The following is a 12,059-nucleotide window of genomic DNA, read 5'->3' as shown; positions in this document are numbered from 1 at the left end:
CAAACCAGATGCCTATGGGATGCCTGCAAACAGGATCTGAGTGCAACAACACTCTCCTCACTTGTTATTCTCAGCAACTTGTATTCAGAGGGATGCTACCTCTGATGCTGAAGGAAGGAAATAGTCATCGTGGCTAGTAACCATTGATAGACTTTTCCTCCATGTGGTCGTGTGGTTGATACACACTCTTTTACTTTCCTTTGGGGCCCTAAACTAGTGTCACTCCGGAGCGACTCCATAGGCATTGTGGGAGTATTAAAATGGTGGGTGACACGGGTAGCGCTGGTTGTCTAGACGAGTCTTTTTTGCTGCTGCTGTGCATGCCTGAGGATAGTAAGGTAAGGGGAGGAAGGGGGGCACTCTGATGGGGTCCCTGCCAAACCAGGTGCCCACCTTGTGTCCAATTCTTGCAGAAGTGAAAAGGGCCTTTCTGTCAGCATCACCCCTGAGCCAGTGCCACCAACTGGACTCATCCACTTCAGCCCCGACTGGGCTAGGCGAGCTGGGTAGCACTTCCAGAGACCACCTTCTGCACAGGAACAGGTCAAAGTGCTGTGGACTCACAGCTTAGAGTTGTGAGCACCGGATTCACTTCCACAAGAAGACAGTCGTCGCACAGCAGAGTATAGAAGAGCATAAACGACTCGGAGAGCAGCTCTGTAGAATATCCTCTTTATTCTATCTACAACTATATTACAAACTATATACAGAGCTAAATGAGGTCTAAACGAAAATGCTGAACTGCACTGAGTGTCTGCAGCTGCTCTTAGCAGCAACCTTATCTACAGAGATCACACACAGTCTCTCTCTAACACTCAGTCTCTCTCTCTCTCTCTTTGATGTGAGGCTGGAGCGGAATAAGTAGAGAGCAGAAACCGCCCCCTCCTCTCTGGAAAATCAGCAGAGAACATCAGCAGATTCTTGGAATGGGAGGGGTGAAATCTCCTCACTTTCCCCCTTCATCCAGTTAAACACCAGCACAGCAGATTAGCACTGTTGTGTTGTAGCAACTTCTCCTTTATATTCAGAATCCACTAAGTTGCCAACTGAGGAGAAACTAGGAGGAGGAAGTGAGCCACAAGTCAGGGATGACGAGCAAGAGTCAGGACCAGATGACAAACCAGGAAGCAGAATTAAGGAGCAAGATGGCAGCCAGAACCAAAGGATGCAGGTGCCTGCCAGATCTCAGGAAGGCCTTATTGCCTCAAGCAAGTTTTAGTTGGAAGAGGACACCCACTTGCTTTCTGTGCTGTCTAGGGGGAGCCAATGACCAGCCTTGGTGGATGAGGACATTCCAAGAGCCTAAGAAACCTAGTTATCATAAGAACATAAGAAAAACCTGTTGAGTCAGAACAAGGTTCCATCTAGTCCAGCATCCTTTACTCACACTGGCCACCCAAATACCTTTGTGTCAGCTTCGTTCCAGAGCTGACAGAGGCTGGGAATCTAAGCAAGCCAAGGGAGATAAGGACACTGGAATGTGAACTGGAATGTGAGAGGGAGGAGGGGAAGCCGAGTGGCATAGCTTCAGAAAAATTCAGAGAGCAAGCAGAAGATAGCTCAGAGATAGAAGGGGAGAGGCCGGGAAGAGCCAGCCCAAAAACTCGAAGGCGCGAAAAGGTCAGTGAGAGGAGGGGAAAAGAGCAGAAGCGAAAGGGTTTTTTCCTCTGTTGAAAGAAGAGGAAGGGGCGGAGTTTAGGCTCGGCAACTGCTAACTTGGAGTCAGACACGGAGTGAAGGAGCTCCGGAGTGATTTATGTGTTTGAGCAATAAACCTGAGATAATTACTGCCAGTGTCTCGCTTCTGTGGGAGAGCCAAGCCATTACACTTTGGGAAGCCCACAGGCAAGACCTAAGCACAACTGCACTCTCTCCTCTTGTGGTTTCTGGCGACTAGTCCTCATATTCTCATATAACCACTATTTTATTTTATTTTTTAAAAAACTGCGCTGGTTGCCAGTTCATTTCCAGGCCCAATTCAAGGCGCTCACATGAGAGCCTTAAACAACCCAGGCCCCAAATATCTGAAATACTGTTTCCTTTTCTGCAGACCCTCTTGGGTGCTGAGATGGGCAGAGAGGCCTCCCCTTGATAGTTCCTCCACCCTCAAAGCCTTGGGGTTGGTGGCCCAGGAGAGGGCATTCTCTGTGGCAGCCCCTACGCTGTGGAAATCCCTCTCCACAGCTTCTGGTGAACGCTGAAGATGTACCTCTTTGCTGTGGATACCTGGAGTGTACGTTATTAGGAACCACCTTGCTTTTTTGTGGTTTTTAAGCAGTTTTTAATATTGTGGCGCCACCTGACAGATTCTGGAGAGCTGCTGCTAGTCAAAGTAGAGTTTACTGGGCTAGTGGGGAAACAGTCTGGCAAATGGTGGGCAAAGAGCCTGACAGCTTTCCATGAGCTGTTTCCACCTCAAGACCTGTCAGAACTGTTATATCCAGGGTGTTGTTTTTTTAAGATGGAACTCACCGTAACTCATGGTGTAGTGGTTAAGAGCGGTAGATTCGTAATCTGGGGAACTGGGTTCGCATCTCCGTTCCTCCACATGCAGCTGCTGGGTGACCTTGGGCTAGTCACACTTCTCTGAAGTCTCTCAGCCCCACTCACCTCACAGAGTGTTTGTTGTGGGGGAGGAAGGGAAAGGAGAATGTTAGCCGCTTTGAGACTCCTTAGGGTAGTGATAAAGCAGGATATCAAATCCAAACTCTTCTTCTTCTTCTTCATTTCCAGCTCCTCTCAGGTGGGAACCATTGCCATTCTTAGAGAACAAGTGAGCCATTCATGGTGAGTTCTGGCACCCCTTTTTCTAGAAAAATAGCATTGATTATATCTATCCAACCAGTATCCTTGAGTGGGAAAGCTCCTTAAAACATTGGCACTATATGGAGCATGGAGATGAAGCAGCAACGGGACAAGAATCTGCCAAGAGTGGATTATGGTCCCTAAATTATCCAGATTTCCTTTCTTGCAATTCTCCTGACTCATCACATTTGCACAGATTGCAGTGGTGTCATTCCACAAATCTATTACAAATGCAAACTAAATAAAAACATTTACTCTCTCTTTTTAAAAAAAGAAAAAGAAAGAAACAACAACCCACAAACATAAAGTATTGGGGAAGATTTAATCACATAATGGTAGCTCTATTAGGACATCAAAATTAATTTCAGTTTCCCTGAGGTATCGTATTTTAATTAAGAAATCCATGCTTTTACTCTATTAATTAGCATACTGAAAGAATAATAAGTTTCAGATGAGTTTAATTGTAATAAAGCATTTCATCTCCTAAAAAAATAATAATAAAAGGAAGTAAGGGTCTCAATCCAATTTATTTTCTACATTTAATAGCAATGTTTAGAGACGCTATTCGGTATAGCTGCCGAGTAATCTTTTTTAAAATTCATGTAAGTTTTGTGTGTGTACTTAATTCCTTTTGAATATCTTGCTCATGGATGCAGACATTATTCTGTCCCCCCCAGCAGTCGTTATTTCTGCTAGGCATCAAATCAGTTCATTCTTCATATTGTTTTCCTTGCTATTAACATAGATAACCAAAAAGAAGGTTGTTAAAAAAACCTTTTGCACTGATCAACTCAAGTGGCTGTTTCCCATTAACATTCCATTAGAATGAATAGCAGGTTTGGATGAAGCAGATGCATTCCCTGCACAGCATGTTCTCTACGTCTGATGATACCTGGTAAATTCAGTGGTCAGTAAGCAATTGATAAATTACCGGACAAATCCCAGAACATTTTTTTAAAAAAAATGCACAGAGCAGGCTTGCCCATTAAATACTGTGCAATGCACAAGAGGCAAGCCTATCTCCTTAATTTATCTTTGAATGCATCCAGTTTTTCTTTTCCCCATGTGTAACCCACAGGGAATACTTGCTGTACTCAGCGATATTTTCAAATGTGATCGGTAATTTTCAAACATCCAAGCTGAAACACAGCAGCTTCTCCTATGATTCTGCCCCTGATTATTTATCAGGCTTTACCAACAAAGTCTCCGCAGAGTGCAACGAAAACACCTCTCCAGTTTGGTGGGCCGTCAATGGGGCTGCTGAAGGCCGGAGATGCTTTCAGCACAAAATTCATCCAAGTGCTATTGATAGGCAGGCCAAGAGCATAATCTCCACAGAAAGAAATCTCCACTGGAAAGAGAAAAACTGGTTAAGTTGCCAAATGGGGAAAAAGTTGCATCTCTGGGAGGGGGCATTTAAATTAGTGTGGTGCTGAAGACTGTTCTGAATAATTCTCTGAATTTGAGTCTGTGTCTGTGTGTTAGGTATGGGTTGAAAGGGAATCCCATTTGGGGGGACGTATTTAAATAGATGTGGGAAAGCTTTAACCCTCCAGATATTGTTTAATATCAGCACCCATAATCACATTTGCTGAGGCTGATGGGAGTTGTAGTTCAGTGACATCTGAAGTGTCAAAGCTTCTTCACCCCATTTTAAATTGTAGTGTTAGTTGGCTATTCATTTCCACCATCTTCTTTCTTCCATTCCATGTCATTGATCCACTGATGCAAGTAGCTGTACTTGTTCCCCCCAAATTGCCTGTTAGTCATAGCTGTCAACTTTTCCCTTTTCTTGCAAGGAATCCTATTCGGCATAAGGAAATTTCCCTTAAAAAAAGGAAAACATTGACAACTATGCTGTTAGTCTGATGCTCTAACATGGGTATGCAATTTAAAGCACATGGCTTCCCCCAAAGGATCCTGGGAACTGTAGTTTGTGAAACATGCTGGGAATTGTAGCTTCCCTGTATGAAGTTTACAACGTGTTTAATTGAATCACTTCTTTGATGTGTCTAGATCCAGCCATAGACTCTGCCTCTGGTTCTTCAAACCTCTGCTTGCTGTCTCTGGAATGTGACATGCTTCTCATTTTAGACCATGCATCCTGCCTTTGGCATCTTTCCCCCCTCCCACCACGAGAACTGTTCCTGCTACCCACCGGAAGAAAGAAGCTTGGAAGATCCCTCCACTCCAGTCTCTATTGCCCTGTCTGACTTCCTCAGAGAGTAATGAAGTGCAGGAGACTATGGGAAATGTCGTTCTCCTAAGTTCTTCTGCCATCAACCTGATTTGTAAAGCTTGGATCCTAACTCGGCATCTGCAAACAAGGGTTCTTCCATGCATGGACTGAGGTACAGAAGAGGATCCTTCCAGCGGAAGTGGGAAAGGCAATTTATTGCTGATTATTCTTTCTCCCTGCAGGCACCTCTACTCTCTCTCATGCCATTCTCTCATGAAAGCAGAAGTCTGTTTAGGGCAGCCTTTCTCAACCTTGGGTCCCCAGATGTTTTGGGCCTACAACTCCCATCATCCCTGACCACTTGTCCTGTGAGCTAGGGATCATGGGAGTTGTAGGCCAAAAACATCTGGGGACCCAAGGCTGAGAACCATTGGTCTAGGGGAAGCTCTCATTAAGAGAAGTCTAGATAGGTCAAAACCTGTCTATCTATTCCAGGAGCGGCTAATCTGTGACCCTGCAATGTTGTTAGATTCCAACTCCCATCTGCCTCCGAAACCATGACCAATGATCAGAGATGATGTGAGCTGGAGTCAATCCGGAGAGCTAGAGTTTAGAAAACCCAATCTAGTCCCTCAATCCAGCTACAAGCTTTACATGCAGAAGGTTCTGCGTTCCAGCCCTGTCATCTCCAGTGAGGGCTGAGCTGGGAGTCCTGCCTGAAACCTCATAGAACTACTGTCAGTCAGTGTAGACAAGTACTGAACTGGACAGACCAAGGCCTGACTCAGTTTAAGGCAGCTTCCTATGTTCCTATATACCTGCTGTGCTGGTATATGTAGCTGCAGCACCTGTGCTGTGTATTAAGTTGCCGAGGCTGGAAAGCAAACCCTGAGGAAAAGAATTGCCTTTGTGCACCACGGCACCTGCAGAATACTTTCTCCCTCGCCTTCATCTGGCGTGTTGTATTTCTCACAGCAGCGCTCAGTGGAATTCTACACTGCCCATCTGCTAACAATGCCATCAATTATAAGTGAGCCAAAAGCACCATCCAAGGCTGGCCTCACCCGGCCTCTGTGCCCCATTTCCATCCTCCACATTTAATCGTGATCAGATTTTATATTCATCGAGAGAGAGAAAACCTTCACATGCTGCCATGTCACACTAGCAACACAAGGCTGCATTCGCATGGCAGTTTATTCCATTGCCATGACTTTCCCCCTAACTGTTAACATAATAACTCAGCTGGTGTAAAAGCCTTTTCTGGAACTATAATGGAATACATTGTCGTAGAATTTTACTCAGTATTGATCCAGAGCAGATTCCAATGTATAGTTAGCAGAATAAAAACTGAAACATGTTGCAGGATTCCCAGAGGCAATTGTATTTCATCCAGCATAGCTTTACTGCGGCTGAAGGCAAATGAGCATAATGGTCACAAATCCAATACAGTGGTACCTTGGGTTACATACGCTTCAGGTTACAGACTCCACTAACTCAGAAATAGTACTTCGGGTTAAGAACTTTGCTTCAGGATGAGAACAGAAATCATGCTCCAGCCTCGCAGCAGCAGCGGGAGGCCCCATTAGCTAAAGTGGTGCTTTAGGTTAAGAACAGTTTCAGGTTAAGAACGGACCTCCGGAACGAATTAAGTACTTAGCCACTGTACATTCAGGATTGGCACTGTCCATAAGTAATCCAGTTGCAGCAGACTTAACTTAAACTTACAATAACTTATAATAATTCTAAACCTTAACACTAAGCACATTATGTACAGAACACCACACCAGAATGAAAAGAAATAGAAAGATAAAGTGAAATCCAGGCTCCTTCTGGCCTTACTTTTATAGTCAGCATGACCTTGACAGAAAGAGAAGCTTAAGCCAGCTGTACTCAACTTCTCTGAAGGAATAACCCAAATATCACGAACCTTTTGCTTGTTTCTTTCACACAGAGAAGCTTCCAGAACCCTATTGAATTAATTAGAATAGGAAAGATCTCTACACATCAGATCAATACTTTCTGTACTAAGAAATGCAAACGGACATATATTACAAATTTAGGGTTCATTTCCATGCTCCTTGCTTCCAGAATAAATCCATTCACAAATAAGATGGGAAAGGAGTGCTGCCAGTGGGCGCTTCTAGACTTTTGCTGTTTTGAGTGGGATTCAATCACATACCTGCAAATGTGGGTAATTCAACTGTTGTTGATTTGGATCTCCTGTGCAACAAACTCAGTTCTCCCCAAAGATCGGGCTATTTGCAATAAGGAAAGTGATGGGGACATGCACTGGAAAGCATGGAGTAGCACTAACGTCCCCGCAAACAAATATTATTGTTCATTAAATAGTTGATGCCATTTCCAGAGTTCAGGATGAACATCAGCGATGGCTTGTGCCTATTGGAAGGCAGGCAGAGCAGCAGTAGGTGGCGCCAGAGCCAATGACAGGCAAAGCCAACAAATTCTTGTTTTGTCCCCATCTTCCTCCTCCCTTCTGAATTCTACAAGTTGCAACACAGAGACTCACAGCCAGGGCCACCTCCTGGACTTGCTTGTAAGTAAGGGATGCGGGTGGTGCTGTGGTCTAAACCACTGAGCGTCTTGGGCTAGCTGATCAGAAGGTCGGCAGTTCGATTCCCCGCAATGGAACGGGGTGAGCTTTCATTGCTCGGTCCCAGCTCCTGCCAACCTAGCAGTTTGAAAGCACGTCAAAAGTGCAAGTAGATAAATAGATACCGCTCCGGCGGGAAAGTAAACGGTTTTTCCGTGCGCTGCTCTGGTTTCAGTGTTCCACTGCACCAGAATGCTGGCCACATGACCTGGAAAAACTGTCTATGGACTAACCCCAGCTCCCTCAGCCTGTAAAGCAAGATGAGCGCCACAACCCCAGAGTCCTCTGTGACTGGACTTAACTGCCAGGGGTCCTTTACCTTTACCTTTTTAAGAAGGCAGGCAGATGGGGGATGGCTGAGGACGACAAAGGTTGTATGAACCAGCCTCCACGGATGCATGCTCAATAAACAAGTTGCCTGGGAATGTCCAGTGTGTGAGATTTCTCCACTGGCTTCCAAGCCGGGGGAAAAGTGGGAGAATCTCACTCACTGGCAGCCAGACTCCAATCATACTGGTGTCCTTCTCACTGCATCCTCCCTTAATAGCCAGTCATGATCAGTTTCCTTTCTGCCTCATCCTCAGGACACACACACACACCCCGCAGGGAAAACATGGTGTGAAATTGATGAAATCTTTAATAGTATCTTAAGCAATGCAAAAAAGATCAGGTGGTTGAGTGCAGCCATAACATCAAAGTCCTCTCTAACACCTTCCTTTTTGTGAAAAATTGAATTCCATGTGTGCTTGTGTGACGTTGGAGAGAGACTGAGTTGAGAAATAAGATATAGGAATGTATTAGATAAAATGTAAAGAAATATACAATAATAAGAGTACATTCATTTGTAAAAAAGGAATATACAATGTGATAGGCAGGAAGTCCAAAGTGTTGGTACATATATGATTTTGGAATAGTTTTTGTCCTTTTCTTTAGGTATATAAACTTTGTATATAAACTTTGTATACATGCTGAAAATTATATTATTATAAGCCTTGTGATGTAATATGATAATATTTACCGATGTAACATAAGATGGTTAATAAATAAATAAAACTCCAAAAAGAAAAAAAGAAAAAAAGAATTCCATGTGTGCTTATTATTATTATTTTTAAAAGAAAGAAATACACCTCTGCATACCTTAGGGTTCCCTTGGATATGCAGAAATCTCTTTCTTGCTTCTCAATGAGCTCATTTTGTATCCAAAGCAGTTGGCAGAGGACTGCTAACTTTTAGAGGTGATGATCAGAAAACAGAGCAGCTCCCATTTTTACCAAAGAATGGCCCAAATTCTACCACCCGTCAATCCAATTCAAAAGCAGTCATAACGTTTGGATTTACTTGGATAATTCAGACATAAATATATATTCCAAAGAACAATAGATTGTATAGGCTCTAGCATTTGGTAAATGGTTATTAAATCTAGGCATTTACAAAAGCATTAGGGAAACATCCTTGGTATTTATGTGCCATTTTATTTCCTTCTAAGTGAAATGCCGAATCCATACAGTTTTACAATGAAGATGATTATGGCTACTAGACAAGGAGGCCTCCTGGGAAACAAAAATATCAATAGCATGTTTAACTACATGAACTTTTTTTTTACATTATTAGTTCTGCTGTGCAATACCCTCAGAAAGCTAATGGCATGATTTTGAAGAAGCTTCCTAGATTATGGAAAAGCAAATAAGCTTCAGGGCTCCCATTGACCACGCAACTCATCTCAGAACTCTGGCATTATAGCTATGGAAACTGCTTTTTTGCAACTTTGAAATCCTAGGTGGCATGCAAATATATTAATATGACATTTTCCTCCTCCTTAGATCTGGAGCTCCGTAGGCACTCTGAGGCGTCTATGGCAGACCAATACGATGGTATTGCTCCCCCCATTGATGTAAAAGGAGAATGAAAGGCAGCACAGTTTTGTTTTTGTATTTTGAGGCTCCTGCACCTATATACAAGGATGTGATGACTTATTTGATTTAATTTAGTTCATACACTTACATGTCAGCTAGTTTTGGTTCCCTCAGTTTCTCATTTTTCCATTCTTAATTTCAGTTCTTCATATTTTGCAGTAATTATTACTTTATTTTTAAGGAAAAAATTCTCCAGATTAACACATTTCTATATGCAGTGTTGACTAATGTACACATTTTCCCCAAGAGTATGCATTTTTGTGTTATTTTGAAGGATGGTTGTGTTTTGGCATATTGTTCTGGAAAGTGCAAATTTGATAAATCTGGCTTCACATTTCTCCCCCAACCTTATACGTCACTGATATCAAACAAGATATCAAGGCAGTTTACAATCACTGCAGCAACCACTTAAAATATTGTGATATTTTGTGAGAGGAAGAGAATAATTCTGCACAGTGCTGTTTTCTAGAAAAAGAGGGGCCGGAACTCACTATGAACACTGCCTTCGTTCTCTTAGAATGGCAATGGCATCCACCTGAGAGATGCTGGAACTGAGTTTCGGTGAGTTCCAGATGGGGGAAAAAACCCTGACTCTGCACATCATCTTCCTTTTAAGCTTCTCATTGCACTGACATGGATGGGAAAGGCATTGTTGGCAGAGACCATCTCCTTGAGGCAAGAAACTGTTAATTAAGCTGAGGGCTTGCAAAACACTGCACTAATATTTATTTACTTTTATTTAACAAAATTTAGATAGTGCTTAAAAACCTGTAAGCAATTTGCATCAACAATATGTAATATTTATAACTAAAAAATATCGACAATACGTAATATTCATAGCTAACCTGTGAAAACAAGTTGACAAATAAAATTGATCAAGATGCAGATAAAAACAGCCATTTTAAAACAAACGTACCGTATTTTTCCGTGTATAAGATGCCCCCATGTATAAGACGACCCCTAATTTTTTAATGCCAAATTAAGAAATTAAGTTGTTTGGCTTTTTGGGGGGTGGGGGAGGTCACTTCCACCAATCGCTCACCTACCTGCCCGCCACTGCCAATCATTTGCCATAGCCAATTGTCTGCCCACTCGCCTCCACGAACAGCCCACCCGCTCACTTGCTGCAGCTGCCAATTGCCTGCCCGCCTCACCACAGCCGCCAATTGCCTTCTGAACTGCCACAGCCACAGCCAATCACCAGCAGGCCTTGCCACAGCCACCAATCACAGGCTACCAATCTCCTGCTTGCTGCTGCCATTAATTGCATGTCCCCCTCTGCATTCACTATCTGTGTACAGTGGTACCTCAGGTTAAGTACTTAATTCGTTCCGGAGGTCTGTTCTTAACCTGAAACTGTTCTTAACCTGAAGCACCACTTTAGCTAATGGGGCCACCTGCTGCCGCCGCGCCGCCGGAGCCCAATTTCTGTTCTTATCCTGAAGCAAAGTTCTTAACCTGAAGCACTATTTCTGGGTTAGCGGAGTGTGTAACCTGAAGCATATGTAACCTGAAGCGTATGTAACCCGAGGTACCACTGTATAAGGCAACACCCAATTTTTGCTATTTTTGTTAGCAAAAAGCATCGTCGTATACACGAAAAAATACAGTAATAACTAGATTAATAAATTATATGTCTGGGAAGGCTTTTCTACACAAATAATTTTTTCACAGTTACCAAAAACAATGAATTGCGGGCACCTGTCTAATATGAATGGGCAGGGCATCTCAGACAGCAGGTGCTGCCACACGCACGGATCAATTACTTGCAAGTGCAGAACGAACATTGTAAACGTGCCAGTTCCACAGTCTGAAACTATCAGATGCACCCTTGTAACGTAAGGCGATACCTTCAGTGAAATGGTCCCAAGCTATAACACTTTGCATTTGCATACCCTCCGACATTTCTCTGATGAAAACAGAGACATCCTATTGGCCCAGTACTTAAAAGTGCTGCATCGGAATTCTCGATTTTAATGCTCTAGGCTGCACTGTAGTGTTGCATGTGACAGGGCAGAGCTGCTCTCTCGGCATCTTACCTGGATGGTTTTGGAGTGGAGCAGGGTGCACTGGCTGGAGTACCAGGTTGGTGGCAGAGCTCCAACCAGTGCGACTGTGTGCTCCCCATCCCTTGTCTATTGACTTTTTAAAGGTACAGAAGCCCTGCCCACTTTTATCTCCAGTCAAACCGCTGCCCTGCTTTCTCAGACAATATAGGAATACAAAATATTGCAATTTTTATTTATTTATTAATTTATTTTAGTTTTAAAGAAAGGCAAGACTGTTTATTGGCAGAGCAAATGGGAGAAAAACGAGGGGAAGAGCGGAAACCTAGACGTGAGTAAGGCACAAAATAGTATCCTGTTCTGGAATGCCCTGAGATACAAATATGTCTAAGCTTATCATTTGTCTTGAAATTTTAGAATTTCTACAGTCAAATACAGCTGTGGTTTCCATTCCCTAAGCAAAATGATGCCACCAAGTGGTTGCTTTAAGATATCATGTCTGCTGTGTTGGAGGAGAATTAACAGGGTGGAAGGACCTGTAAGGG

Source organism: Podarcis pityusensis, assembly GCF_964106645.2.
Source record: "Podarcis pityusensis genome assembly, chromosome: 5".
In the NCBI taxonomy this organism is placed as follows: Eukaryota; Metazoa; Chordata; class Lepidosauria; order Squamata; family Lacertidae; genus Podarcis; species Podarcis pityusensis.
This window is presented reverse-complemented; position numbering follows the sequence as displayed.